This window comes from Oryzias latipes, chromosome 1 (genome assembly GCF_002234675.1).
Source record: "Oryzias latipes chromosome 1, ASM223467v1".
In the NCBI taxonomy this organism is placed as follows: domain Eukaryota; kingdom Metazoa; phylum Chordata; class Actinopteri; order Beloniformes; family Adrianichthyidae; genus Oryzias; species Oryzias latipes.
In genome coordinates this window covers 7,006,648-7,032,412 of record NC_019859.2, presented here as the reverse complement: position 1 = coordinate 7,032,412, position 25,765 = coordinate 7,006,648, and the positions used below count along the sequence as shown (strand labels likewise).

General features: G+C 39.0%; 1 protein-coding gene across 2 annotated transcripts in view; it reads right to left on the bottom strand.

Moving 5' to 3' along the window:
- LOC101163788 (VPS10 domain-containing receptor SorCS1) overlaps positions 1–25,765 on the bottom strand; it is a 167,268-nt gene that overhangs the window by 98,417 nt on the left and 43,086 nt on the right. The gene's annotated exons all lie outside the window — the stretch shown is intronic.

Sequence of the window (25,765 nt, the reverse complement as noted above, 5' to 3'; positions counted from 1 at the left end):
GAGAGGGCAAAAGGAAACAGCAAGAACTTGCCAAAGCTATGGAAAAAGAAAATAAAGAAAATAAGCTCCCCATCATCAAATCAGACAGCAGCTTCTTTGTTTTCTATCTGTGTCAGTAGCAACAAAATCATTTCTACAGAAAGATGCGTCGCAGAATTTTTTTGGATCCAATACCAACAACCCTACCAAGAAAAGTTGTTCTTGAATCTGGTCTAAAAATTGAATAACGGACTTATAATCCAGTCCACATTAATTCTAGTTGTGTTTTCTGATTTCCAATTGATTTGGCGTACGGCTCACAAAAATCTGTTTCAAAATGTTTTCAGTTTGACTTGTGAAATGTACTGTCCTCCAACAGTTTATGATCTTATTTGAATAAAGTTCGAGTAATTTCTTAAAAATAAAACCTGTCTTTTCCTGTAACCCTTGTGCTACACTAGGTACTTTAACGTTGCGAGTTGGATCATCTAGACCCACTAGACAGTGCGCTGAACCTTTTTCCTACTATGATTTGTGAACCTCACTGGTGTCCATGGATTACATTAAAAGTTTCCGCCTTTATCCACCTTTTTCATGGTATGGAGAACACGTCAATGTAAGGGTGGGGTCATAGGATAGCACAAGGGTTGAAGCCATGGAGGGGTAAAAGGATCACATGTGGCTCTGGAGCCTCAGGTTGCAGACCCCTGGTTTAAGATTTTCTGTGCGCATCTTTAAAGATCAGCTCCCTCAAATCGATTTAAACATTTTAGACAACAATGCCAACAAACACAGAGTGTCTTCTTTTTACCATTTTAGCTTGAGTTCACAACTTTAAAGATTGTGGTTCTTTTCTGACAGTGCATTTGGGTGTTTTTGCTTTATTAAGCAGTCTTCGTCAGATAGAAGTAAATTCACCGGAAAGAAGTGAAATCCATTTAAACCCAGGAGATCTCCATCTGCCTAACTAAGTTTCCTTCAGGCTGCACTGCTGCACACTGGGGCTGCTGCAAATCATCTAATTGTTTCAGAGTCATTATTTAATCATATCATATTGATTTTAACGCTCTGCAGTAAACATTCGGGTTTTTTACTTAACGCCTTTGAGGTGTGCAGGAGGGTGAGAAAGTGGGTCAGCTACAGACTTAAAGGAAAAACTGAAGAAGAAATATCATATTTGACTCTGAGGGTGAGAAGTAAAGAAGGATTAAACCTCACAATGTATTTACTCTGTATCTGGATGTGTTTTAAATGAAGGAACCCAGAAGAAGCTGGGAAAGAAAAGGTTATTTCATTTTGATCACTTTGAGGGAATCCTCCGAGATGTTCTTTCACTTAAACTCTGACCATAAGGTCGACCGATAACAGTCAGGAATCACTTTGGCTGACCTGTGAATGGATAAATGGCAGTGAAGCACAACCTTAGGCTTCTGCAGAAATCCAATTATGGTGATGTTTTCACACTCATGTTAGCTGACACAGGTACATAAAAGGTAAAACATTGAATCTATCAATAGGTAAAACAACTTTTGTAGTGTTAAATGTTTTGCATTTCTGCTACTTTATAAACATGTTTGTGATCTGTCAGTGTTTAGAGCGCATCCCCCTGATGAAGACTTGACGAAAACACACGCATCAATTTTAAAACACGTTCTACAGCCTAGTGTTTCACACAGCATGAGACCTTCATCTGCTGAACTTTTTTTCTAATTGCTGCAAAATTTTAACTCTTTCATCCATTTAATTTTAGCAGCTGTTTTTGAATGGTAGGCTTGTTCAGTTGAAACTGAAACACAGCAAAAAGTTGAAACTGAACAAGGCATGCAACAAAGTTGACTTTGTTGCAGGCGTGCTGATGTTCTTGGTCAGCGATGCTACAAAGTCAAGTTTCATGTTGTCCAAAACCACCCATTTGATTGCATATATGTTAGGGATAAGTTAGGGATGTCCCCCGAAATCAAGCCCAAATATAAAGGTTTAGTCTTGATCAGAATTGGGGGGCCGGTTTAGCTTGTGCTGGTTTGCGGCGCCTTGCGTCCGTGAAACCAGCGCTGTGTATTGTGAGCTTATTTTTACTGATAAATACTATACAAGAATTCTGCATTTAACGAAGAAATCACAACATTTTAATGCCATAAATCCTAGCAGAACATGACAGTAATTTGCACAGGTGCACAAAAACAATTCGGTAATTTTTGCAAGATATACGCACAGTCGTACTTTCGGGATCAATAACTCTTTATAAAAGGTTGAAAACTGACAGCAAGTGTCTCTATTGGTTTGTCTCAACTCTAACAACAACCTACAAAGGCATTTAAAAAAAAAAAAAGATCAGGTTTTTGTTTCTTTTTAATGATAATTTCTCTTTCTGTGCTCCCGACTAAGAGTCAGCAGGGACCGTCTGCAAAGTGCAACCTCTGGGAAAAGTGATGATCTATATATATATATAAAATACACACACAAAAAAACATGAATTCTCAAAAACAAGCAAAAATAATAGATGGTTACATTGATATGCTAGTCATGAATACGTATGTTTGTGCTATAACTGTGATTTTAAAAGAAAGTCAATGTTTTTCAATTTCAACCAATTTAATGGAGATATGTATTACATCTGATCAAAAATGTTCAATAGCTCTGGAGTTACTAATGCTACAGACACCAAACTTTCTCACTAATATCACCTTTTTGTTTTTTTACTAGAAAATATTTTTTCTTTTTCTTTTTTATCGATAGTTGCACTATTTTTACCTGATTCTTAAAGCTGCTCCACAGAAGTGCTTTGTTTAATTGTTAAAGGTCAATAAAGTAAAAGTCACAAACAACCGGGATATGTTAATTAATTTTTGAGCGCTACAAAAGTATGGAATCGGGACTCTATTATCGGCAGATTCTCAGAATTAGATCAGAGCTGATTGGGAAATCCCTATGGAAACCAACGACCATCTCTGACAAATGTCTCTTCATTTAGTGCACTTGTCTTCACGGTGAGTTTCCTGTGGGCACTTTTAGGTTCTTGTTAAAAGTTGAATCCTTACAGCTAAGACTTTTGCTTTAAGTCATGCCGCTTCGTTCACACCGTCTCCAGCTGCTTCCCCTCTGCTCCCCCGAGTTTGATACCTCCACCGCCTGTTGTCAAGGCGGAGGCTGAGTCACACTCAGTGACTTGTGTGACTTTGTGAAGCACAAAATTCCTTAAACTACAAGCTGAACAGACGAAGCTTAGGTAGCAGAACCTGATGGTAAGGTTGGGGCTATTGTGATGGAGCTTGTTAGGTATGCAATAACATCTGCAGCTTCAGAGACACTGGAAACATGTGGCGCAATGGGCTGACCCCTCCCCATCTGGGACTCATTGGAATGAATACAAATAGTCTTCCTGAAATTTCCTTGTCTATAAAAACAGTGACTCCTGACCAGACCTTTCTGTACCAACAAGTAGTGGAGTTGGACGTTTCACTCACAACCCCGCTGCCTTTTTTCCCTGCCGCACATTTATGCTGTCAGAGCATGCAGGAGGTAGCTGGAGGTGGGGTTGTAATTATGTTTGCAACATCTCAGAGCCACTTGTGTGGATGCCTGAATGTCTCAGAAGATTGACGGAGCAGTTAAGATTTTCCGGTTCCGAGTTGTCGCTCAAGGCTGTGTGTTAGCAGGAAGCACTGCGGCCCCAGACTGTGCACAAAGTGCTCCAAAGGCTGTGGTAGAGGTCTGGCTTCTTTACTTGAAGAGCAGCATGTGTACAGGCCCTTCTGTCTGACGCATATGGGGGCTTTGTGGGCAGTCATCAGCGAGTGGCCCCGTCAGATGGACTCCTGCTGAAGAGTGCATATGCTCCTCCAGTGACTGTGCCAATAAATCCTGTGGATTTTATCTGTAAGTGCAGCTCAGAGGTGAAGCTCGCCTGTAGAAATGACTCCTGATGGTCTGGACAGCAGATCACCCTGATGGCTCAAGGAGAGGCTCTTAGATGGAACCATTTTCAGTCATTAATACATGCATGAACACTTTTTTTTTGTTTTTGTGTATCATCTCGATAGAATTGCAACTTCTGCTCCAAACTCAAACTTAAGGATTTCTTCCATCTGAAGGCCTGAGCCCACATCCTTCCTCCTATTGTCAGCGAGAAGAGAAAACATTGTGTTGTATCTCCAAAAGTTGGAGCTTTAGTTCAGAACTTTGGGTTCAAAGTCGCAGGGGCATGACAGCCGAGCAGAATTTGTGGGCGAGGAGCTCCATCTGCTCCACCGCTGAGCAGCTGAAATTTGAAAGAACTCTAACAGAAACAAACAGTACCAGTGCAGTTAGTTATTACAGAAAAAACTCTGACTAATTTCAAAATGTTGCACCTTATTATGAAAATTTAAGTCTTTTTTCAGTGTTTTCGTCTATTGTTATTTAGATATTTTACTTTATTTTCTGACTTTCTTGAGTCCCTTTTCCTTTTGTCCTATCTGTGTGAGCATCAGCTATAGTTTCCTATAAAACAATAATCTAGGGAAGTGTATCTAGATTACAGACGTGAAAAAACTGCAGTGATGACATTTGACAGGACACTTCAAACATCCAATAAAATCCACAATCGATGCAACTAAGCAGCACAGAAGTGTCAGAAACGTCGATCAATTTGTATTTTTATCAAAGTTCTCATCCAACATTTTGAAGTGGATGAGAACTTTTTGAAGATGATGAGCTCCAATGACAATGTGGAGAATCCATGCAGGAAAACCAGAGGCTGGCCCGGCAGAAAATTAAGACGTTTCTCCAAAGAAATAAACTAAACTAGCATGAAAAAAGACTAGTAACACCCACTATTCTGGATTCTTAAGATGATTGAAAAAGTACTTAATGAACAAGATGCATGGCGTAGTGAGAGGAGTTGGCCTAAAAGATTCAAACGGAAAAAATCTATATATATATAAACACTGGCCCTGACAGCAGGAGAAAGTGACCTGCTCTCACTGTAATCAACTGGACTTCCATTGCAATGTTTTTATGCACATTCTCAATGAGATTTTAGAAAGATACTTAAGAAATATACGGTTTATAGCTGAGTTTATGAGTTTACGTTTAATTATATTTTCCTGAATATGTGTTTTTTAAGAAACAAAAATAAAAAGCAGTAGAGAAAATTCTTAGCTGTTTTCGTCCTCCAGAATTACTTTTTTTTTTGAAAATCCATATATATTATGCCAAGTTGCTTGTGAACTAAAAATATTGCTCCCTTCCTATGTATTCAGTTAAACACAGCCGCATGTTTTTAAAGATGGTAAGGGTTGACACATCCTCAAACCCCATCAAAATGTGGGTCCAGGTATTAGAAGTTTATTTGATCTTCTTCAGCGATTCGTTTTCTATTATAGAGATTTTTAGCACTCTCATGCCTAATCATTAATCCTTCAACACCAGTTATGTCACCTGTGACGGCTAAATAAAAAGCGCTGTTTGAACAACCGTAATTCTTTGTACGTTTACGTATTTAATGTAATCCCACTGGAATGTAAAGTGTTGCATATTGGGACAGAGCCAATATACTTCACCTCAGAATCAGCTGATTTATTGTCCAAATCCTTCATGACTGTAATATCAGGACAAAGCTGAATCCGTTACGGTTGAAGAGTTAACTCCAAAAGAATTTCACCAATATGAAGGTCTCTGATGTTGAAGAGTTAACCCGTCTTTTACTTCCCACAAATCAATATTCAGGTTTGTTCATTACTATTTTCACCTCATTTTAAATGTATTTGGACAACTTTCTTTGTGTAAAATGTAGATATTTTGTCAAATGTGGAAAAGCGCTTGGGCAAATCAGGAGCTTCTGCAGAGAAGTGGTCTGAAAGTTTACTGAAGAAACTTGTTTGAAAAGCGTTTGACATGAAAAGAAACAGAGGATAAGTAGAGTGATGAAGCAAGAGCTGGAGGTAAGGATCAGTAACAGCTGTGTCTGCGCAAAGCTTCAGGTGTTTAAAGCATCGCCTCATTATTTCCTTTTGAATCTAAATGTCTTTGCTTCTGGCAAACACTGTTATCTGCTGTACTCTTTAACTGTCCTTGGATTGAGGAGAGAGGAAATCACCATGCATCAACATTCCACAAAATGCATATACAAACAACAATTACCATTTCCTGGGGCACAAAAAGGCAAACAAATATGAAGCGCAGAGTATTAGCACACTGCGAAATGTGCTGCCTTCTGCGGGGCATCGGCAACTATTTGTTTGTTCCCACATCTCATTTTTGTAATCATGTGAGACCAGATTTCTCTGGGGGATTTTTCCCCTTTTCCATGCTGTTATTATCACAGAGTAGGGACAAAATAAATAAATTACAGTTTGGAGCTTGAGAGGAACAACGATAGTTTGATGAATTTCATGAAACTATTTTACAGTTTCTTTCTAATCTGTAAATAAGTTGTGTAATGAAAACTCTGGGTGGAAGAGCACAGAGCGACACACGTATAATGATGTAAACAAGCTTCACCTGCCAACATTTGGAGAGCGCAGAGCCGGCAGGGGATCACTGAGCCAGAAAGGCTGCTCTCTGTGGATTAGGCTTGACACGTCTTCCCATGGAAACGCAACACTTGTGCCTTTTGCTGATATAAAAGTGACTGCAGCAACATTTCCCGTTCCTTGTCACGTACCTAAAAATAATGTGTTCGATGGGATTTGAACTGATCAAGGCCTGTCAGGCGACTGCACACATACAAACATATCAATCTACACAAGCCTGATCAGGAGCTGATCAATTCCTTTGGCCTAATTAAGACAAATTCTTTTAAGCTAGACCTACTCCGCACAGATGCAGATCGCAGGTTATGCTCTCCAGTCAGAGAAAACACACCCTCTTTTATTTTTAGTTCTACTGGAGAAGACTTGTCAAAATGATGAGTGCAAGACACACCTTCTCTTGGATCCACAGAGTCCAGTCACCGTGGTCTAACTTTGTATTTGCAATAGTCACTGCAGGAATGTTTCTTGGCACATGCATGATCTTACTGCTCCCTAACGCTCTCTGCATCCAGCAGCCTCTACGCCACTCTGCACTGAGCGCATCCTGACTGTGGACATTACAATAATGAGGAACTGGTGTGCTTTTGAAAAACCGTCGAAGACAGGAAAAGGGTTGAAGAAATCTTTGACAGAGAATTCGCAGCTAGCAGTCATTTAGAATGCAAAGGTTCGATTAAACCTTATCACTTCTTTTGTTTCAAGTTCACCCTGCCTTTTATGAGGCTCCAGTCACTTTAAAAGCTTTAACTCTCATACACTGCAATAAGGTTACATTTGACTTATTTCTGTATTGAACTGTTTATCAACCTCAAAAAATCTACTGTCAGATTTAAATTTCTTCCAGCATTAAATAAAATGAAAAAAGTCACATAAAACCGGAACGAATCTTTGCAAACTAAAGATGCATTCACACCAAACATGATTCAGAGGCACCCAGTCACAATGTTAAGTCAATAGCCGCGGTTACATGGGCAGAATATCTTGATCGGATCAATGGTCGGGTTAAAATTAACCCGTGCACATGGGATCAGAAAACCTTTTGCCGATTAGAACAAATGTTCCCATGGCTCACACTTTCGGTCGGAATGAATCATTTGGGCATGCGCAGTAGTCCTTCAAAAACCCGGATGAGGAAATAGGTCCCGTTCTAAACAAACAGCTGCCACAGACATTTATTTTATGCAGCAGCTCGGTAATATACGAGACGATCTTCCAAACGTGCTTTTATTAATGTCATGAATAGTATGAAGCGCATGTTCGCTTATCGTTTTATTTAATCCGTGTGATCAGTGCTGGAAGAAGGGTTAGGACAGGCTATGAACACAGGCTACCAGCCTGATGGACACAAAATCCAGGACCATGAAACGCAGCAATCTGCATCTTGGCTGCACGTGAATGTCTGGGAATAACATCGGTCTTTATTTTGTCGGGACACAACTGGAACCACAAATCCACTTGATTGTTTGAACAGTTTCTAAGGACTGAGCGACATTTATTTCTGCTTCCCCAAACTCGCTGCGTGAGCTGGCGGCTCTCCTGAGTCCTGCAGCCGCTAACCCAGTGCGGCGGGACGGCCCGCAGTCTGAATTCTCCCACACATAACAAAACAAAAAATACGCACACGTAACAAAGCATCTTCCTCCCATCGGACACGAAGTTATTAATCCAGCTGTTCTGCTCTGCTCACTCGGGTGCCAGTGGACCGAGTGAGCGTCGGGGGGCAAGCGCTCTTTCCCCGCATCTCCCTCGTGAGGGGTATAAGAGAGGGGAGAGAGCGGAGCGGCGCTTTAAGCGGGGCGTCCGTAGAGCAGCTGGTTGGTCCCGTATGAGCTCCAAAGCTTTCTCTCAGCGAAACACCGTCTATGCGTGACGTGAACCAGAGCAGTAGTGACACACGAACGGAATGACCATTTACATGCTCCACGATCGGATGAACGATCGGTATAACCCACCTATCTCGATCGGAAAGAAATTCTGATCCGAACGAATCTGACCGGGGCAGAGTATTCCGAATGGCGCATTTACATGACGCATTTTCTTTCCGATCAGGCGTTTTTTCCGATTACTTTTGCCCATGTAAACGCAGCTAGTGTTCAGATACAACCAGAGGTCCTGCAGTGCAAATTGAGCATCAGGTGCTGCTGCCAGGCCAATGCGGTGCAATTTGGACGTCATCAAGAGTTCAAAAATGTAAACTCTGGCAAAGACGACAACTGAAGAGCTGAAAGGGGGGCAGTCCACAGTCCTTAGGCAAGACACCGAATCCCACATTGCTCCTGGTGGTTAAAGCAGCAGCGTTAGGCAGCAGAGCCGGAATAAGTGTGTGAGTGTGCTTGGTGAATGGGATTGTGGCTGTAAAGCGATTTGGGCTTCAAAGAAATTAGAAATGTGCTATGTAAGTATTCGCTATTTACCCTTACCAGAACTGTCCTTGTAAGCAGACGCTCTTTTGCATATGTTTGTTGTCTTTGTTGTGTGCTTGAATGTCAGTATGTGTGATTTATACTTTAGTAAGAGTCAATCCACCCAGAGATAAATCATATGCTACCATTCAAATCCAAAGTCCATCAATCCCTTTTGTGTTTCTATAAGTATGTCGCTTGGTGCTCCTCTGTTAATGGGTCACTATAGAGGTCCATTAAACACAGAATATGAAAGCTAAATTGCCAAGTTTACAACTTTTTCTTGCCTTATTGTAGACCTTATTGCCACCTACTGATAGGCTGTTGAACTTCGTTTGTTTTGCTTCAGTCTTTAGTTTTCTGCTGAGTCTTGTGTGTGGAAACAAACCAAATCAAAGAAATGTGTAAAATATGTCAACATTTTTCATCTGTCTAATGCCTGAAAGATTTACATTTGAACAGCTTTTTTTTTGTATATTTAATGACAAAAAAGCAAAATGATCAGAGATGGTTTTGGTTTATTTGTGTCTTTGCATTGGTATAAAAAACAAAACAAAACAGTTTCCCTTAATGATATTTCGTGATTCAACTTTCGCAGTGTCACTGAATTGCAGGTTTTATTTTTTCAGTGCAACTTTGCATGCCTTTTTTTCCCCACAGCATTCTTATCTGTTGGTGGGGAAGCCGGTTTAGCTCGTGCTGGTTTACGGCGCCTTCCATCCGTGAAACCAGGGTTTGAATCCGGGCTGCTCCCTGTTCCCTTCTCTATCTCTGTGCCAGTCCTGAGCCCAGTTGCTTTGAGAAGGTTGTGTCAGGAAGGGCATCCGGCGTAAAACATTGCCAAGTTTACCATGCAACTTGTTCACTTTGGCGACCCCTGATGGGAAAGGCCGAAAGAGGAAGAAGATTCTTATTGGTTGGTGATCTTGTTAATGAATCTCTTCCATGCTGTGTCTTCTGCACAGAGATGCTGCATGTGCAGCTTGCCAGAGGTACATGAATCTTCTATTGCAAACAGATCTTTGGTTTTATTCTATAATCCTGGACTTCTTTTTCTACTGAGGTTTGAACTTTGAAAGTTTAAACAAGAGAGAAAAGTATAAAAAATGTTCATGTTTGAGACGAGTGTATAAAGTGTGCAGTGAGGCATTTTAAACATCTGTAATGCTACTTTGCTGGTTTCACCTATCTCAGGTTATTTATGGAACGTAAACCCTGCAATGGACGCGGGAACGCAGCCACCCAAAATTTGCTTTGTCATCAGAATCAGCAACAACCTGTGCGCCAGTAAAGGCAATTTTGATCAATTGTTCAAACTGGCACGCACATATGTAGCAGTGATTGGCTAATTGTATACTGCCACTACAAAGGGATTTACGATAACTTTGCCTGCGGCCAAGATTCAGCGTTAACGGGGAGTAAAAAAAGAAAAACAGAGAGTCAGAGATATTTATGGACGATGGATTCAGCTGAACTCCGTTCAGAAGCTTCAGGGCTGCGGAGAAACTGCCCCAGGCAATGCCAGATTAAAAGGCGTCCCCTCAGGACTCGCCCGCATGGTGGTAACTAACAGGCTCTTGTTTCCGCTCGCCTTTCTCTTTCTTCATGTTCACAGTTAAAGATCCTCCTTTCAGCCTATTTGCATCTGATTGAAGGAGATTAGAGTAATTAGATAGAGGAAAAATCACTTTCAAGTTGCTTGACTTTTTTGCTGCGGCCTAATCAAGACTGACAACAACTCAGAACTGACACTGACCTGTCTTTGATATTTGCCTGTCGTGCAGTCATAGCAGCAGAACAACACTTTCTTTTGTTCAATTGTTTTTCGCTGTTCAAAGTTGCTGTTCACTGGTGTGAACTAGACGGATTCATCTGCAGCAACATATTATACTTATGCATTATCCTCATGTTGGACCTGAAAATCTTGCACTTAAAATGAAATTTGATATTTTTCTGAGCGCCTGGATCTCTGGTATTATTGTTGGCTCACTAACCGGATTTTCTGCATTGCTTTTCCTTTCTTGGAGACTCAAAGTCCAACAGATCAACTAAAATATATGAATCTTTACCTCAATACCTAATTTTTTATTTGATTGTGGTTGTTTTTAGTTTAATAAATGAGCTTTTGGGGCTGCTTGGTCTGACTCGTAAGTAAATTAATTATTTTTCTTTTTGTTTTCTGTTGCGGCTTATCACATGACCTTTTATACTTTATGTAGGTGCTGTTCCTTCTTTCAAACTGTCAAACTTTCCTCGTTTTAAGTTAATGTTGGCTCTAAATCTTTCTCCTCATGATATCAGCCCTGGCCAAAAACTCACCCCGGCCCACACAGGAAGTCATTCAAGGCCAGGCTGTCAGAGCTTTGGCTGCAGTGTGCATGAAAGCTGAGGCAGAAGCCACTCTGGCTTCCCGATTACAGGAATTAATCCAAGGACAAATGAGCAAGTTTGGCAAGACTGAATGAGGAAAGAAAGTGGGCGAATACAAAGAGTTTCTCTCTGTAAGTATCAGCTGCAGAGGCTTGCGACATACCCAGGGAATCCATCGCAGTATGAAAAGGAGCCATTACCTGCAGGTTAATGTAGAGGACACCAGCAAAACGTGATCATTATCTATCTGTTGTGGTCTGTCAGCATGACCGTGAGGCTCAGGTCAATAAAGATGATGTCTTTCCTACATTCATTTGACTGCAGAGTGAAAATTAAACTGCTCTTTCCCTCCATCTGCAGGCACTCAGTCTCATAAATAATATATCAAGCATTCTATCAAAAACTCTTTTCCAGGTATTTACAGTGAATTGTTAAAAGATGAGGACACAGTAGAAATCATGGATGTGACACTACAGGGGGGATGATGAAAAACTTGGTGTCACTTGACAACACAAGATGTCATTGATCTAACAAGCGACCTTCCAAAACTTTGAGCTTTGTTTTGGTGTTTAGGGTGTTGTCCAATGCTGCGTTCACACCAAATGCAATTCGTGCAACAGAAGACTCCTCAATGTTAAGTCAATGCACAGATGCAATCAGAGCTCCTGAGGTACAGTTTGAGCATAGGGTGTGGCACGTCAAGAGTTACAAAAAATTTGAACTTTGGCAAAGAAGGCGCATTGTGTCAACCAATCTGGGGCTCATCTTTGGCGTGTGATGCATACATGACTTGGATCAGTGGGTGGAGTCCAAAACCAACATGGAGGAGAAGTCGATCTTTCTCCTGAACTTTATGATAAAGGTATTTTTTTGATTAAGGCAATAATAAAAAGTTACTCAAATTTTATTTCTAATTTTAAGAGTTTGTCAATCTATGAGAATGACAGTGCTTTAAGTACATAAGTAGTTCAGTTTGAGAAGGATTGTCTGCACAGTTTAAAGCCAGTGTGATTTCTGTTGTTCAAATTTTTATCCTTTCATCAAAACCAAAAACAGGAAAAGTAGTGGTGTTGCTGAGCTGCACCATAAATAGATCCAGTGGAACAATATGATCATATGATGATTTTAACTGACTTTGTTCTGGATGGATCTGTGATGTGACAAACTCCTGTTGATGGAAACAGGTCCTTGATTGACCACTTTTCTTGATAAAACAAATTTAAAAAGTGTTCTTTTATCACAAACCCGGAAATAAAGATATTTGTTTTCATTTCATAGGTTTTTAAGCGCTTCATTACTTCACTTGTAGCTCGATTACGAAGCATACATTGTGTTCTCAAATTGTTTGAAATCAATTATTTAAACACATGGACAAGTGAACCAGTACTTCCTCATCTCACTAAGAATGGTCAACAGCAGTCAGGCATGAGTAAAGCCAGACTTCTGTTCAAATGGAGCATTGAAGAAATCAAAGTGCCAGGATGAGAATGTAATTTATTGACCTGCTCCTGCCAGGCACTTTATTTGTTTTAATGGTGTTTCTAACACCGTCCAATTACTTACTGCCGTGTCATTTGAGCTTGGACGACACCGGACTCTGGACACTTTCCAGCTTACTGCATGAATTCGGAAAAGCTTCCCTCTGAGAGGGGTTGTCTAAAGGCTCACAAGCTCGGAAAGCATCTCTGCCACAGAGAGCTATAAAACACAGGTTATTGGTGAACCATAACCACTGCGTTATCTGCAAGTGTGTTTATCACACACTGTGGTTGGCTGCAGCCACAGAGAAAAGCCTCGGCTCACCTCTGCTGACTGCAGCAGGGCGGGTATTGACCCAGCAAGACTCTCTGTGGTCAGCTAAAACCAGCAAAAGCAGAGGCAGACCGACGACACAACTGAACTCAAGTGTGAGCAGCTACAGTGACCACAATCTGTGACAACTGGCTTCCACCAGACGACCACTTTTGATGAGGTTGTATTTCCAAGAGACAAGGACCAGACAACAAAAGCTGCAAATATTAATCTAAATGTTTTGCAAGGATAAATCCTTAAACACCAACCCAGGCTTGATCAAATCCAAATTCCATCAAAAACTAATTCACAAAAGGTCACGGTCCAATATCATGCGAAATACCTACAAAGAGGTCCATTCCTGCTAAATATGCACATTTTTGCTGGGTAAAAAAGCTTAATGTGCTTCAGCTTTAGAGTTCCCTGTAAAATGTAATTTCTGTTGTGTGTACATGAGATTTTAGGATTAGAAAAAGACTGAAACAAAACCTGACCTCGCTCCATATTTGCATCTGCAGCACTTTTTATGTAATCTGCCTGATCAGTTTCACTCACTCCATATTTACCATTTCTGATTAAAAAAGTTCTCAGGTCCTAAAGGGGATCTGAGAATTATATCTGAGACCAGAGGGAGGGCATACAAACTTTAGATGCAGATGAGCAGCGGGGACGTCCTCGTCTTTCAAATAAAAAGATCCGTCAGCTGAAAAGTGCAAAATCTAGCTAGCTATGGAATGCCATAAAGGTGTCATGGGGGAAACTCACACATAGAACTTAATTCCACAACACATTTAACCCCCTAAAGACTGGTTTCCACAGCTCATGGTACTGCTCTGTTAGTGTGGCCCACATCCTCCAGGCCGCCACAGCCCCATTCACTACCAATCTGATTAAGTGTATCAGAGCGTGATTCTCAAAGTTGACAGGCAGTATGCTATGAGTTCAGTTGACTTAACATTAGCGGTAATGCTAACAAGCATCACATGGCATTGTACTCTAAACATATAATCAACACAAATATTTTGTTTTCAACTGAAAAGATAGAACTCTGGGAACAAAAACATGTGCCAGCTTTTCTTTTCGCTTTTGTTGATGGATGGCAAACCATTGAAATAAATACATACTGTGAACTGTAGGTGTGTGAAGGCAGGCAGTTAAGACTCATTATCACTGGAAAAGTCCTCAACCGATTGGATTCTGATTCATGAAGCCGCTAATCTATTTGTGCTAATCTATTTCATTTTTTTCCCTCAAGTGTCAGGAACTGACAGTATAAGGATCCAAAAAGTAGGAGACCAGGTCCATAAAAAAAGCTGAAACCTTTGATAAATAAACTAGTGATGGGCAAATGAGGCTTCGAAGCTTGTATCACTCTTCTTGAAGCGGAGGGATCTGAAGTACTGTGTTGGGGCTCGTATCAAAACACTGGTGTCACGTGACCAATGACGTTCGAAAGTATTTTGATTTGAATAGTTTGGTGGCATACCAACAATATACGATGAATCATATGCAATAAAACATGAGTGTGAGAAGACACAGATTTGCAGAGTATTTAAAGGATTTTTAAAAATACAATTACGTAAAAACTTAAGACAAACAACTTGTCGGCTTAGAACAGATTTTTTCTAAATTGAGTTTTTGGTTCAAATAAAATAATTGATTTTTTTTATTACCATTAATATTGAATAAGCAAAAATACTGATGTTGTGCAGTCTTGCTTTTATGAGGCGCTGAATATTAAAATTAGCTACCAGTTCTGTTAGATATAGCCAACGGTACTAATATTTACTGCATGTTTATTACCTTTCTCAAAATAAACTTAAAAGTAAACATTAATCTTTGATTTAAACATATATATTTGTGCTTTTTTTAAATTTATATTTTGGATTTAGATTAGGATTTAACATTTAGTGCTGTCCACAAAAGGCAAAGTTCATGAGCACCAAAACTGTATTTGTTTTTAATTTTGTATTTAATTTTCTCCGTACAGCGTCCTTGGGTATTTTGAAATGCATTCTGATACAAAATGAATTATTAATATTTAATATGAAGCATTCTTTGTTTTTGCAGCTTCATACAATGACACTGTATATGGTCAGTCAGCCATGTTTCATTGATGAAAATAAAAATAAATAAAGGTCATGGATGAAAAAAAAAATCCCCATCAGTCAAAATCTAAAATAAAAATATAAACCAATAAGCTCATCATTTTTTTTTCCATTATTTGGTAAATTGTTAGCCTAAAGCAAAAGAAGAGATAAAAATGCAGTAAAGACAAAAAAAGAGATGCTGTTTAGAGTTGTTCCAAAAAATTCCAATGACTTTCTCAGACCTTCCCTCCAGCTCTCTCATGAGGACCTTCTCAGATGTTCATAAGGAGCTACTTTAGAGTGATGTTTGCTGGCGGCATCAAATATTTGTGAATTTAGTGGCAGTTAGGTGAAAGGACACCTTGAACACATCAGCGTGACGCCGAAGGCCTGAACAGACCAGAAAACAGGCGGCAAAGAAACAAGCTCCAAAATGTGGAGTATGTTCAAGCTCATTACTGCAGAAATATGTTGTAAATATCAGATAAAAACATTTCCTACCTGACCAAAATCTAAGTGAAAGATAACAAGCAAATAAGCTAAATTGTTTTGCTTCAACAGAATGAAAGCCATTAATTCCTGAAATTATAAAACTAAATATTATTGATAAGCCTTTTAGCAGTCTAAATTCTTCTCTCAACAGGGCTTAAATTTAATTAAATTTTTATCTTATTTAATAAATCAGTTCAAGCCATATTTATCTTCTGAGTTTTCCGAATATAACAGAAAGTAATGTAAGCCATAATAAAAAATAAAAATACAGACATCAACCAAAAGTCATGAAGTCAGAAAGGAGGGAAATAGCTCTCCTTTTTTTTTTTTCGCATAAAACATGAATTGTATGTTTTTGTCAGCACACACGTTTTAAAAGAATGACTGATAGCAATGTGTCTCCAAGGTTTTAGCTTGCTATTGTTTGTCAGAGAAATATATTTGTTAATTTTATTTTATTGTATTATATTATAACATAATCAAGCAGACAAACACTGGAGAAAACAAAGTGATGACTATAACAATTGATCAATCTGTTAAACGTTTTTTGTATTTTAGTCAAGTCAAGAATACATAAAATAAAATAAAAAACTCTCAGATCATCTTTTGATCTATTTAAAAGCGTTCTTAATGGTTTCTTGATTATGTTAGCCAAAATAAAATAAATCTGTGTCGTTATCTAGGACTTTGTCTCTGTCCGTTGGTGTGGAGCAACCCCATCCCCCTTTCCCCTCCCTATTGCGGAGAGTAGCAGGGAGCTTGTGGCCCACCTGGTGTATTTTCTACATCGCAAAAATTATTTTTTAAACTGCAATATTTTATCTGCTCCTGATTCACAACAATTGTATTAAAGAAATACTCAGAAATGCAGTTTTAAGATTAATATTATTTTATATGTCCGCTATCACAAGAAAAATGCCACAAGTACATGTTAAAAACACAATTTATATTGGGGTTGGTCTTTACAACATGTTTGCAATTCATCTTTAAAACACTACAAATGAATATGAGCAGATCTGCAAACCCACATTTGTGTCCACATTGTCTAATTGGAGAGCAGTGAAATAACAACGGTTGAATGATTTCTTTCTGTATTTTTATCTCTTCTTTCTTCCACTTCTAAAGCTTTTATAAACTGATAAATAATTATTGCTACATTATAAAAAATGATTTCTGAAATTCTGTCTTGGTTTAAGGTGTTTTATTGAGTGATGGCGTAATTTTCCATCTCATTCCTCCTTAATCCTGACTGTGTGCTGCCAGCGTGTGTGTGTGAAATCCATCGGCTGTGCTCTGTGCAGCTGTAGAAGCTCTCTGGTCTGTATGCTGAAGACCTCCATGTGAAGATCTCATTACCCAAGATCTTCAGCTCTGAAACAGAAGGTCAGGGATCAGCAAATCCTTTTGTCAAGCTGGGCTTATGTTTCCAGTCTCATGCATCTTTCCTCATTCGATCCCGCTGATTATCACTCTTCCACACGCACGTTCGCCGTCTCGTCCGTCCTTTAAAAGCATTCACTCTGCCTCCATTTCCATAAAAATGCATTCATAAAAACTGATTTTCCAAAACAGTTTGAAACACTTTAGCCTGACGGAGATGCGCTCTCTAAAACCAATAACAATACTTCACATAGAGATGGGGAAATTACCAAAGTAGACATTTTGTTGTCTAAAGTAATTTCAAAATTTAGAAAAAGCACAAACCTGTCATTTTATTTTGGTGAACAAAATCAGACATTCAATTGCTAAGCACTGGATGTTTGATGGGTTCTGTGACATCGCAGAGTGAAATAATTTTACTCTGTCTCAGGGAATTCTAATCCCTGATATTAGCATTCCAAAAGAAGCTTAGGATAAAACTAAAACAGTCAAGATGATGTTCCCAGGGCTCTTTTAATTATGGTTGTAAAGTTTTTAGGCAAAATCAAAAAAACCTGTATTGCTTTCTAGGACATAGTTTCTGCAGAGCGCCAGGAGTTTGTCAGAAACTCGCCACTGAGTTGTGGGCGGGACTGTTGGCACACAAGTAAGCCTCTGCAGATATCCCATCATCCTTCTCCTGCTAGCTTACAGTCCCTCTCAACATTAGCAACAAAAATGGCGAGCAATATCGAGTCGTACCGTTTAGATCCAGATGTCAGCTCAGACATGGAAAAAAAAATTAAATCAAATAAAACTTTGTTTATAAAAAAAGCACTTCTCATACGTTGCACAACTTGAAGCACTTCAACATTTAGATAAAAAAACGCACAATTTTCCAATGAAAACCCAACCAACCCTTCACCCTTCTCACTCTTCTCCATTAAAACAATCGACCCATGACCCCAAATAAAAAGAATCTTAATAAAAGTTACTACTAAAACTACTAACTGAAATCCACATGGATCTGTTTGTCTGCAAGTGGATGCATTAAAAAGAAGCAGAGCAGGGAGACTTTGGTCCCCTCATTTCAGTTTGAGCTTTTTTCAAACTGCATTTTTTCATCTGTGTCTGATTCATCATGATTTGAAAAAAAAAAAAAAAAGAAATACTCAGAAACAATTTTAATTTTAAATTCTTTGTCCTCCATCATGCAAAAAATCCTACAAGGACACTTTAAAAGCACCAAATTCACGACTTTGATTAGAGTGAGTCTTTAAGAGTTCAGCCTAAATCAAAGGACATGCACGTGACGGGCCTTTGGTAGTCGTTTGTTGAGTTACAAGAGCACATTTTCTAATTGTACGACTGCTAGGAAGTCACTTTAAAGTCATTCCAGTAACAGAAACATTTTCTGTTCTTACTGACTGTTGAATCAATATTAAACTGACTAAAGGACAAGTGTGTGTGTGTGGGTGTGTGTAGGTGTGTGTGTGTGTGCCTTCACTGCAATGTCACAGTTTCATTGAAGATGATGTATTTTACATGAATGAAATTACGTTTCACTTAGATTTCCTAATGTGACAATTTAGCATGTAGCAGTTTTCATGACAAGCTCATTTCCATTTTGGAATTTCAACTTCACTTGAATTTTTTATGATTTTTATAGGGTCTATACTCAAGAGGAGGAGTCAGTGACCTTATCAGAAAAAACAAAGTGTGTGAATATTAAAGAATTTTAATAGAAGTTCTGAGAAGTAAATATTTCAAATTTTCAGGATTATTTTTCGTTTCTAATCTCCTTACGAGCAATTGTGCTATCATAATACAGTTACATGCATTGCTTAACCTTGGGTGAATGTTGTTTCTGCACCCTGATGCATTTTATTTGTTTCTTTATTGTCCACCTTTGCCTGGCCGCTCATTTGATCACAGCAAAATACGCCCACATGCCATCATTTATCATCATTTATAATCATTTATCTTCATTTATCTTTATTACCAGTGCAAAATCCTCTGTCACTAAACAGTTTACTCTGCATTAAGGGTCTAAATTAAAACCTCATTGTTTATCTCATGGATTTTTGTGAATCAACTTCTTAACTTGCTGCAGGAAAGAAAACTTTCTTTTCCATTAGACACATGCAGTCGCTGCCTTTCAGCCTCTTAGACGAAAACGGCCCTGATTCATGACCGTTCTTGGTGGAGATGATTGATACCACACATCGCGAGAACTAAATTGCCACAATTTGTTTAGGTCCTTGGCAGAGAATATTTTGCATTAATAAAACATTATCAATCATTAGCATGAAAATGCAAGCGTGCCTGTGTGCAAATTAGTTTCTGAATTTAGCCGGAGATGTGCTTCTCATAAAAACCGAAACACATACGTCTTGTCATCCGCGGTCTGCCCCAGTCTGCAGATTTAAATAAGTGAAATAAAAGGCATGGGTGTGCCGGAGGCTTATCTTAGACGGAAGCTGACGGTGTGGTAGACAGAAAAAATCGACTTTGCACCTCTTTTACCTAATACCACAGTTTATCATTACAGTTTTCACAGCACTTCTTCTGCATGAACATACTGCTCCACCAGCAAAGAGGAGACCCCTGAAACTCTGAGTCTACATTCATTCCAACTCTCCTCTGTAAAAAACAGATGACAGCAGAAAAAGACACAAATAAACCCGAGGCAAGAGCCAAAAAAAAGGGAGATCTGGTTGGGGAGAAAAATCAAAGTCAAGCAGAGTGTGGAGGACTTAAACTTCAGAAAATAATTAGTCTCTGTAGGGCTGAGAGTAAAAAAAGACGTATAAAACCGCAAGGAGGACAGGGATGAAGAGCGAGGCGGCTTTCATTGTCAGCGCTGATCTGAGCCAAGCCTTTTTTTTATCCATTCAAAGAGAACACAGGTGTCATTCTGCTGTTTTACCTGTGATACTCAGCTCACTTTAATTATTACAACAAGCTTGCTTGTCTTGCTTGTAGTGTTTTTGGTTCTCTCAGATGATGTGCTACCTGAAGCCCGATAGTTATTCCTAGAATGTAAAACAACATCTAACCTGCTCCAGATCCATTTTTTCCTTACAGGGGGAGAGTCTGCCTGCATGAAAGCAGCTTCATGGACCAATAAGGTCTGGATCACACCGTCCTCCCAATGAGATCTTTAGCAGAAGAACATTGTCTGCTAGACACCAGCTCGCTCAATCAACTGTAATCTGTAGAAGAATTTTTTCCTTTTAGCCAATCACGAGGCCTCATGCTGCCTCATTGTTATGTTGTTCTTGCTGAGCTCCTCCTGCTCTGTAGCTGAGTCACAAAGATAGATTTCTTTCACAAAGTTTAAGCCATGCAGCCCAGGAAGCTGCAGCATCTCTCCACTTTGTTTTGGTTTTTTTTTCCCCTGCATGTTCATGGAGTTCTTTTTGAGGCATCGAGTATTAAAAATGTACTGGCAGCCGTATAATACATACTACTGTTGTATTAGACGTGGAGTTAACCACAGTCCAGCTCCAGAGAGACTCAGCTCCTGCAGCCTGCATCCACTTTAAGGTGTTTAAGATAAGACCTTTGTTATCCTCCAGGCCCGCGGCTGTTCAGGATTTCCCACGAGGCTTGCAGAGCAAACAAAGTGAATGAATCAGCTTCCTGCAGATTGTGCCATCTCTGTCCAGCAAGTTGAAAGAAAAATGTTGCCTGGATCGCCGGTCAGTCCCTCTGAGAGCTTAATTCAATCAACAGTTAAAGTGCTCTCATTTTTTAGAGCTGTGGAGAATTTACAGTTTTTGAACCTAGCAGTCCTCGGATACGGTTGCGTTAATGTGGAGACAAGTTAGAAATCTGCTACACTGTTTTCAAATCAAGTGGTCCGCTGTTTTGTCGGGTGTCAATGGGAGTTTAGCTACCAGCCAGTTTCCCTTTAAAAATCCAGCAGACACTTTATGACTGTCTATGGACCTGTAATTAAAAAAGGGGAAAAAAAGTACAAATAAATAAAAAATGTACAAATTAATATTTAAAACCAAACTGAATCTTATCTTTAATTTTTCACATTTGTCCTTCATTGGTTAATATTTCCTCTCAAATATTCTCATCAAAGTTTCATGACTTGAAAACAATTCTTTTTTTTTTTTTTTCTTTTTTTGAACTTTCAAAATCTGGCAACCTCACAAACAAACAAACAAACAAACTGACAACCTCACAAACCTCCAAAACATGTCCAAACAGTTTGGACTCCGTAGAGTATATTGATATATATATACAAATTGAATTCTCTTTATTTATCTGGAGCAATCTGACGCCTTTAGAACACCAAAACCATTAAGAAATACTAAACACAAAAATGAAGATTGAAAGAGTGCGACCGTTAACAGATGGCGACTACAGATGCTTCATTAAGTATGATTAAGAACTAAAAGCCTTTCAGGCTAAAAATACTTTTTAAAATTCTCAAGTAATAAAATACTAAATAAGCTAAATTTGAACAGTTAGAGAAATAAAATTGATCTGATAAATTATGATTTACTCTAAGCTTTCCAGTAAAATAAAAATTGCAAAGCCAACATAGATCCCCGTCCCATTCCATCAAAGTTAAAGTTCAGTAGTTGAATATTTCAGATGTCTGTTGTTTTACTTCCCCACAATTGTGGGTGACTGTGCTTTTTAGATGCAAAAATTGAGCCCAAAAAGGTTAGAAGATAATAGATTCTGTTTAAACTGATGGGTTTTCTTTTTTTTTCCTGTTGTGAATAAAAATTATATCTCCACAATTAATGGGCCCATTGCCACTCTATGAAAATCTCCTTGGTCTCTCAGTGCTGTAGGTAAGATAATGTATAATGTACATAATGTATTTAAGATAATGTATTTCTCTTGACAATTATACATTTCTAAAATTAATTCTATAAAAATGAGTACTAAAACAAATTCTAATGTTTCTGTCCAGAAAATGTGCGGTTTTGCTGCACCTGCTGGTGTTGAGAGTCAGAAAAAAGTTTCTAGCAAACGTTACTTCATATTTTGTCTCTTATTCCTACTAAACCTCTTCACATGATCTAAATGACTAAATTTCTCTCTCAGGTGTTTCAGCTTTGACTTTTTCCAGACAGGAACACAATCGGTAATGAACACATATGACACATCACAGTTAGAAAATGTTTTAAAATTGCACCAGGGTCATTCACAAAACACCATCTGTACCAAATGGTGCCAAAAACTGACTGATTGCTATTGTCATTCCTTTACCTTTCGTGCCCGGGCACAGAAACAGCATGAACCAGTAGAGTGGATGGCTTTGTTTTTCTCTATCTGTTAGTCGAGAGACACATCACCAACACAATAGTTGGGGTTGTAGTTCATTCAAGTCCAGGAAAAAATCTACTTTAGCTCTAGACCAGATTAACCCAAATGTCGTCATAATCAAGTTGTTATGTTGCACTCTGATTGTTCTTTGTCTTTAGATAGAACCACAACATCCACGGTCATGGGTCACTAGTTATTGTCACACAATTGACGTCATAACGTACTCTGTTGAGTTTCATAAGGTTCTCTGTCATGTTTTGCTCCCAAAGCATAATCACGAATCTCCTGTGCAAATGTTTTGTGCCGGAACAGACCGAGAGTGATTACATCTCCTAATATAAATGCTCTTTAGAGCTGCCTTTAGTCTGAGATGGATGAAGTGGTGCTCTGTAAATAGGCCTTAATACTTCTTCATAATAAAACATAAAACTGCTCCCATTACTGATACTACGTAAGGAAAGGCTCTAAAAGCAACCAAAACTTTAAGTATGGGAATTTTTCATCAAGCAATTTGTATGTATAAAAAAACAATGGAGAAAAACAGCCTCTGAAGTGTTGCATTTACTTTTATGCCATGAAATCATGGCTAAAAGCGTAAAGTGAAATAAAATTATCTCATGTGTGGCCTTCTCTGTATATTTTCCCTTTTGAGAGCCTAAATTTCATAAGATTTCTGTGAAGGGATGCTGAACAAAAAGGTGGCAAGACTTTCAAAACATGTTATAGGTTTTTCTTCAGATATTGACTGTTTTCCCTCTTTTTTCCAAGTTTTTAGCTGCTCAGACACCACTATAAAATGTAAAAAGAAAAAGAAAAGGATTTATCTGGGAAAAAAAGTCAGAAAATTAGAGTCAAAGTAGATTATACTGAAGCTAAGCTTTTCTAATGTCTGCAGTAGGATTACAAGTCTGGCTCTTTGAAAGGTAAATATGAAGAAGAGTCTGAGCATGGTTTTCTAAGTCTCTGAGTCATAAGATGAAAGTCTGGATTAGTGTCCCATGTTGTGAAATACAACCCAAAATAGTCAGAAGCTATGAATAACAAAGCCCCTCTGTGTTCTGCCTTCTTACAGCCACACATTCAGTCGGTGGGAAAGAGTGAAGTTATCAGCAGGTGGATGTGCCGCTGTGCACTGTAATTGTTCACGGTTCGACTCCCTGCAAACACTGCCCTTTGTTGTGTTTCATATTCACACTGTTTTCTTTCTATTTCCTGCCTGTCACCGTTTCACCAAAAACAAAAGGAGAAATGATTTCCATCACAAGCCAAGTTATGCAACTCGGAAAAATAAAGCAAAAACAGAAATGATGGAACAGATATGAAGAGGAATTCACGGCTGAAAAAGATTAAATTAGATTCGCTTTTTAACATCAGCATCTCTGATCTGGTTCGCTCTTTAACCTCTTAACACCGAAGCCTTAGCTCCAGTGCTGACATTCTTCTATTGTAACTCTTTAACTGTTTATGTTGGATTTAGATTGGTCCGTCTGTGGTGCGTCTCCCTTGCTTGGGAGGGGTGTTCTGTCTCGGGTTTGTTTCTTATCAACATCCTAAACTTTGGCAATCAGGCCTTATCTCACTGAGTTCTTGTAAAATGCAAGTTGTCATAAATGATGTCTTTGTACATCCAAAATATAAATTTTCGCCATCCGTGGCAAAAATGAACCCCGGTCTTGTCTGCGGCGTTAGGCAAGTCACCTTAAATAGTAACAAACATTTTAATCTTTTATTTTGAAAGTACAATGGAAGGTTTTATTTTAAAACCCAGACCTGTTTGTTGTTTGTCCGGCTTTTTGCCGCGTTATTGATGCGACAACAGACTGGAAATAGAACTCCTGCATAAAGCTTGCTTTGTGTTGCTGAGGGACGAACGTCAGAAGCAGACATTCTAACATTCTAACTGAATGATTAAAATTCTATTTTTTGTCTCAATGCAATGGAAATGCACAATAAACTGACCAGTGTAAATCAACCTTTACAAAATCAATTTAACAAAATTTATTACCCAATTAATTTAACAAAATTCCAGTGGATTTTGAAGCAGGGAAAACCTGCCTTGGACCTTTTTGCAACAGTTTCCAGCAGTTAAGTGATCATGCAAACAACGTTAATCGTTCATAAACACGTAAAATCTGTTGCTGAAAAAAATGGCTATGTCAAGGAACGTGTGTTGTTTAGGTGTCACCGGCGACATCTCCATTGTTAAAGGGTTAAAGAAATCTGCTTTTTGTTTGGTTTTTACCTTTATGACCCAATGGGGGAAAAAAAGTGTTGGTAATGATTTTCTTTTTAATAAATAGTTCTAAAGCTAGTTTCTCAATTTAAAATAATCTTTATGTACAGGATGAACGTATGATTAATGACATCCACAGATCCGTTATGGTATTTTTAAGGGAAAAATTATTTTTTAATTCAGAAATTAATGTTTTGTTTATAAAAGTTGCAGCTTTGTTCTGATAAATCATCAGTTATGTGGGAACAGGTGTGTCTGTATTTCTGAACTTGTACTGTTTTTCAGAAATCCGTCCTGATGACTGTGATCAGCGTTTATCTAGGCCGCCTGTTTTTGGGGTTACCTGCATTGGATTTCAGCTCATTCCCTCTAATTAAAGCTGCATTTCTGTGGGGGGGTGGGGGTGGGGGGTTGCTGCATCCTTCATGGAGATACGGAGCTTCATTACTGCCAAACACACAAACTTTCTGTCAGGCAGCGTTCTAATGAAAGTCCTTCAGGTGAGCTGCAGCGACAGCAGCTCAGCGCCGCTGGGGAGGGAATGACTTTGCTGTGCGGCAGAAGTTCCCGCCCCCCTCAGTGGGACCCAGCTCAATTTACATAACTAACATCTTGATTTGCCGTAAAGTGAAATCAGGGCCTGTTCAATTAACTCATGGATCTGCTTGTAATTAAAAGCGCCTAGTCTCCCACTGTTCAATAACTTGGAGGGGAGGGTGGGCAAAAGAAGCTGATACAGACGCTGAAAAAGGAGAAACAGATAAACTGCTGCTTCATCGCATTTTCATCAGATGTGACCTTGTCAGACGTTATTGCAGGGGTGAGACGGAGAAGTGCTGCAGCCTCCGCCCGTTAATGTTTAGAAGATCAGCTGGGGTGGGTGGGGGCAGCTTTACTGCACCCCTGCCAGCTGTCTCATGGAGATCAGTGTTTTTGGCCCCTAATAGGTTTCTTAAATTGATTACATGTGTGGTGGTGCGGTGGGGGGGTCGGTTATTTCCCTCAGTACAACTGTAATATTGTTCTTTTGATTTTGGGTTATCTCCCGACTTTCCTGGACATTACAATCCACCCACACTCACCCAACCCACCCTTTTAGTAATTGCTGTAATTCCACTGTTTAAGCAGATATAGACTGAAAAGCGCCGCTGTTTTCTTTAATCCCTCCACAGGATTACAATCAAACCAAGTGAATTTAACCCCCTATAATCTCTTCCTTTTTGAACTATGAGGTGCTCC